The sequence below is a fragment of the Patella vulgata genome, chromosome 8 (genome assembly GCF_932274485.2).
Source record: "Patella vulgata chromosome 8, xgPatVulg1.2, whole genome shotgun sequence".
In the NCBI taxonomy this organism is placed as follows: Eukaryota; Metazoa; Mollusca; class Gastropoda; family Patellidae; genus Patella; species Patella vulgata.
Window position 1 is genome coordinate 23,343,445 of NC_065886.2, and position 6,529 is coordinate 23,349,973.

At 38.5% G+C, this 6,529-nt stretch overlaps 1 protein-coding gene across 1 annotated transcript in view; it reads right to left on the reverse strand.

Moving 5' to 3' along the window:
• The window catches only part of LOC126830808 (leucine-rich repeat-containing protein 74B), a 90,361-nt gene extending 84,413 nt beyond the window's left edge, over positions 1-5,948 (reverse strand). Inside the window, exon 1 of the mRNA XM_050561215.2 lies at positions 5,744-5,948. The gene's annotated coding sequence lies outside the window, so the exon portion shown is untranslated. The remainder of the gene's footprint in view (positions 1-5,743) is intronic.
• Between the last annotated feature and the right edge of the window lie 581 nt (positions 5,949-6,529).

Consider the following 6,529-nt stretch of genomic DNA (forward strand, 5'->3'; position numbering starts at 1 on the left):
AAATTCAAACAATTGCACGCTTTTTTATGACTGACGTGTTAGTGTGACCCTGTTTTGCCGCTCAACATGTAAACACCCAACAGGTCGGAGGAGTTTTTTTTCGACATTGATCTCATAAGATATATTTCTAGTGGCCAAGATTACAAGATGGCATACCACGATATTCATCATAAAACCTAGTATAGGAGCAGAACAGTAGGATGTTGAATTTCATTTCATTTCATGAACTAATGTTTGTACTAATCTTTTGCCATTTAATAATTTTTGTATTTAGATACAATAGTAACTGTAGACCCTGGCATTTTATTCAACATTGCAGACATGCATGCCAGTCTTATTTTTATCGCGTATCTGTTAGAAATCGCGTCCGTATTGTTGATTTTTGATTGGATAAACCAATGTCTCGTTTATAGACACGAATAAGGCCTCCTGGAGGGTTTCACAGACAGATTCAAAAAGTAACTAGGCATTTAAATCCCCCCACCACCATTTATTCTCCGAAATGTACATTTTTACGCAATACAATACAAGACACGATGTTATGTGGAGTTATGTTGGCTAGCTAACATGGAGGTCCAGTGCTAGATCCCGGAGTTGGCCGAGAAAGTTCATCGGGTTTTTCCGACGCGGTTCCGCCTTGTCAGTGGTACACGACAGAGGAACAGGCAAGGGACAGCGTATTGTCCGGGTGGGACGAACAATCGAGGTCCCGCGTACACATCGGCGTGTACGTAAAAGAACCCTTGACAGTTGGAATTCGAGATAAGAGTAGGCTGTGGTGCAGATTACGGGACAAATTTCCCTCATAGCACACTGTATGAGGTAACCCGTCTTCATTAGGTCGTTAAACCTCCATTTCATTTGTAATAATATATTGACACAACTGCCTTGCTAACGAACGCCCTCGCGCAGCATTAAATTTGTACATGTCTCGCTCGTTATCCACCTTTAAACCACGCATTTTATTGAACAAAATTGATCCAATGTTTATGAAGCTATATTATACATCTAGAAAACATAAGCGGTTTTTTGGGTGATTGAAGTTAAACATGTAGGTGTAATGGTTTCTTAATTCAGAGTATATATACGGACGTAATAGGCATGATCTTTAAAACGGAAACATAGGTTACCAGGCAACGAAACACGTTAACTAGCTGCTAAGTCGTCTGACAGTTCTAAGCTAGGTGCATCATAAATACACAATACAGACTAGATCATAATTAAAGATTTCGTAACAAAGTAGAATAATCTATTGAAAATCGACTTGGTTCTTCCTTTTAAAAGGGCAGACAACTAATAATTATGAATTCTAAAAGGTATGTTAATAATTGCAACCTCCTCATTAGAACGATAAGTACAACATAGATAAAATTCAATAATATATATGGATTATTGTTTCCGCTATTTTATTAATAATAGATGTGAACGACAGACGGGTATGACAACGATATAATATGGTATTCTATTTCAGCCACTTCCTGCGTCGTGAGTTTCTTTTTTCAAGGTTAAACTATAGAGAGCAACAGCGACGTCACCATTCGCCGCGTTTTTTCTAAACGGGTATTGTTTATGGTTTTGATGACCAATCGCGTATGTACCAGCAGAATTCATTTAGTGCCTTTTCTTCACAGCAATAATTATTGGACACGAGGAAGGTACGTGCATTGCATATTTCATTTGATGGCCTTTGCGAATAGTGGATAATATTTGATGTACAGCTAAATTTAAGAACCCAGTTTATTATCCATTAAGAATATATTGCAAATTGTAAAATATTGCAGTTTCCCTAAGGGAAATCAATCTATAAATAAAATATAATTTTAAAAAGCGACGCGCGTTGCAAAAGGCGATGTGTCGCATTGGAAAGGGTGGCATCGTGTTAAAAAGTCGAGGTCGCTTTTTTCCTTCTCTATAGCTTAACATTGAAAAAAAGCGACGCACTAGATACTATGGTCTTATAATTAAAACATGAAGTTAAATTTAAAAAGAAAAGTGTCCTCTCAAGTCTTTAAGAAATATAACTTCTCTGATTTTGATCAGATTAAAGTTTTCAGTTATTTGAAATTATTTCCTTATGGTTAAAATTCGTGGACGCAAATCGAAACGTTCAGGTTTCACTCAATTCAAAGAGTTGGAGTCCTGGCAAATGGCATACCTGTCCAAAACGGATGGTCACACCCAATATATAATGAAAACAAAACAAAACTTTACAAAAAAATAGATTATTAACCCTACACTGCACGGGTGGGTGTATTATATAGTTATGATTTTGAATTAGGAATTCTATTTTGAGTTAGGAATTTGATTTGGAGTTTACCAGAATAATAAAACGAAAACTCAAAACACATTTTCTCTTTTTTATACAGATGTATGTGTATAGTTACCACCCACCAAAGATGGTCCAGCCACGGTGGCTTGGTGGATATGGCCCATGAACCAGGAAGGACTTCATCTTGTCAGTGGTGCAGGACGAAGCGCCGGGCAATGAAATGCGACTAGTCCGTGTGCGACGGAAATCCGAGTTGCAAGACTACTACTGGTAGTATGTTAAAGATCCACTAGTAGCTCACCGGTTAGCTTATGACCGTATTCATTAGCCGTATTGGTGCAGAAATTTATGCAGCTTCAACCCCGTTTCTTTTAATTAAATATTCCACAGCGCAGAATCGCCAGACTTACTTTCAACAAAATATCAATATGTAACAAGAATATACATATTATTCATATTAAATAAATTAGTGAAATTTTACCTGACAGACAATGTGTTGAGCCAGCTAGATTTTCAATTATTCTCTGAAGTTCGACCTATAACATTAACCGAACTCCACGTTGGTGTGGATACAAGTTGTCTTCGATACAGAAGGATTGTGGTTCGTCACCTGCGGTTGATACAGTCTTTTCTCTTTTGATAATGTAGAATTACGTGTGATCGTGTCTTCGTGTTAGTGATCATAACATATTTATAACTGTCCCGGAAGTCACGATAAGCGTGCCCAAACACTGCCGGTACCTCAGATGCTATTTTAATTATTTGCAATTTAAAAATAAATTAACACCAATGCTGATTCTATGTTTTGACTTAATAATAGAGATCCCCTCACCACAACAAATTGGTCGGGGGTTATGTAGACATCTATCCAGACAATTACAACGTATGGAATTTGCCGGTACCTCAGATGCTATTTTAATTATTTGCAATTTAAAAATAAATTAACACCAATGCTGATTCTATGTTTTGACTTAATAATAGAGATCCCCTCACCACAACAAATTGGTCGGGGGTTATGTAGACATCTATCCAGACAATTACAACGTATGGAATTTACGTGGCTATGTATTGGCCCACTCCGCGTGCGAATTATGGTTTGTATTTATCCGGATAACTATAACAGGCTTCACAATTGCAGTATGTGCAAATTTAACCAGTTGTATGCACCGAAATATATATGGTATTTCTCCTTTAAATAACACCTGACAATTGTCGGTCGTATTTCTGGATTCCAATGTTTACTCACTGCATAGAATTGTTTTCTAGTAGTGACATATTATTATATACTATTCAAAAAAAGTAGGGGATATTTGATTTTGGGGGCATAATACTAAAATATGCAAATGACTACGAAAAAAGTCACTATAGAACCTAACAGAAGAAACATTTCCAGTTACATGTGACGCCCAAACGCACCAATAGCTACCGCATGGAATGCAGGTGATGCTTGGGATCATCATGTGGCATTGAATTCCAGGGTGGAAACATCAGTTTAATTGTTTTAGTGACCAGAAAACAAATTTTGATATGCGTCGGCTTACCCAAAATGAAAGGTTACGTGCCCTTGGCATGCTACAGATCGGCACAACACAGGCGGTTGTGGCGCGGACGATGAATGTTTCTCAGTCTGTCATAAGCAGGCTATGGTCCAGATACCGTGATACACAATCTGTACAGGACAGACCACGCTCAGGTCGACAACTCAAGCCCAGGATCGATTTATCCGTACCTTGGCCTTGAGAAATCGTGTCATCACAGCAAATCAGATCAGCGCTCGTCTCAAACAGACACTGGTGTGAGAGTGAGTGGCCAGACGATTCGGAATCGACTGCATAGGGGTCACCTTCGCGCCCGACGTCCTCGCGTGATCCCTTGTTTGAGAGATCATCACATTCAGGCAAGACGTCGTTGGTGTAGGGATCGTCAACACTGGGATAATCGACGCTGGAGCAATGTGATGTTTTCAGATGAGTCAAGGTTCACTGTTGATTTTTTGGACAGACGTAGGAGGGTGTGGCGTCGTCGAAACGAGCGCTTCCAAGACGTTAACGTCATCAGACATGATCGATTTGGGGGTGGTTCTGTTATGGTGTGGGGAGGCATCACTGTTGCTGGAAGAACGGCTTTACATGTTGTTGCAGGGCGTGTTACAGGCCAGTACTACCGGGACAACATCTTGGCAGTCCATGTTGTGCCGTTCGCACGACGTCATGGCCGCCGTTTCATCTTCCAGGATGACAACGCAAGATGTCACAGGGCCAGGATCGTTACAGGTTACCTCCAACAACAGAACATCACCACATTACCTTGGCCAGCACTGAGTCCCGACCTCTCCCCCATCGAGCATGTCTGGGACATGCTTGGACAGAGGTTACGTCAACGTCAACAACGTCCTGCCAATGTCCAAGAACTTGCTGCTGCGTTGCAACAGGAATGGGACAATCTGGACCAAAATGACCTTAGACGTCTCATTAGGAGTATGCCACGTCGGATCAATGCTTGTTTGGCAAACAGAGGAGGATTTACCCGTTACTGACTTGGTTGTGATGCTGTGGTAACTTTGCTGTTTGACCCCGGGTATCATTTTACCCTTATAATGGTCAGTCTGTGCCTTACTTAGTCTAACGATCATTTGGAATAAATCGATGAATGTGAACTTCATTTCATTTTGTCATTTGTTTCTTCGTCAGTTTCATTAGGTGACTTTAATAACACTTAAAAATCAAATATCCCCTACTTTTTTTGAATAGTATATATATATAACATAAACATATACTGTTTCATAAATTAAACTTGAGAATAGTAAATCTAAAGTGGCTACTTTAAGACAGTGTCATCTATGAAAACACAGGGGGGTTGATACTGTGTCGTGTGGGTCAAGTGTAATCAGACAGAAACCGGACTCTAATTACAACTATTATCACGAAACATGTATCATCAATACCAATTATAGTCTAGCCCTTTATATCTTAATGTCGATATAACTATGGCAAATCCACGTAGTTGTCAATATTAGTTAGATGCTTTCTTATAGTCATAAATACAATAACTTAAAATTTCGAGTAAAAATGACATTAGTGTACATCAGATCAGAATGATCACAGTTTTAATGTTTACTGTAAAACACAACCGGGTCCTGTTAATGAATGAAATCTCCTTTGAGGTCAGTATTGTACATGTAATTGTGAGACTTATTGACCGTGATTATGGGTAACAACGGAAACGGAAGTGACAATGATAAACAAATATTAGCGTGGAGCCAGATTAACCATTGACTTTCTCTCCAGTAATTGTAACAGGTGTCAATAAAGAAGTATATGCATCAATTGTCAATTAATACAGCACAGTATTTAAGTAGCGAGCACGGAGATACAACCAGAAACACAGTGAAAAAAGTCATTACCTCCGCCAGTCGAAAATTGGTACTCAATACCCATTGGCAATAATAAATAGTGAAAAAACTCAATTACTTACCTGAAAACGTTGAGAGAATACGCTTCGAAACGTCGTCCGCATTAATTAATTGTTCTTCCATAAGTATGTGTTATAGTTTATAAGTTAATTAAGTAGATGCAAATCTGCCAGGCCCTTAATAGGACCAGTTCCCAGACAAGCTAGAGTTTCAGAAGGAAGTATTACAAACCGATATAAACCTGTTGCATGTTGTCAATACATATTGTTTAAGAATAGTGTCTCTGTATAGAATTCTAGTGATCAATATTATTATCAGCCACTAGATTATAAACATAAGAATCTTTATATTTCAAATACTATATAGTCGCTCAGCTGCATTATTGTTCGATGGAAGCTTCACGGCATTACACCTTGGTGATTACGTCACATCAGGCACATTTAGATTATCTATATTCCATTGCAGAGCTATTACCTCACAATAATATCGGTTTCATGCAGTCAGAAGCAAGTGATCTACGATAACGAATACTTAACAGTTAATGTTTCTAGCGCACGTTTGAATTTCAATGAACATTGCGTGAAAGTCTTATTCCCATAACACCACGACAGGTTTTCTGATGACTCAAGCATTTCCCTTGTAAAATACGATAAGCACAGTATTCCGATCCGACAGTGCATAAATACTGCAACATGTAATTACGTAGTCGCAAATACAAACAAATCACATTGTCATTAGAAACATGCAGAATATCACATTAGACTAGGCTCCATATGACTAAAGAAAACCCAAAAATTTAATTATAGAAGAACAGGTCATCAACTTTGTAAAGCTGGAACATTAGAATT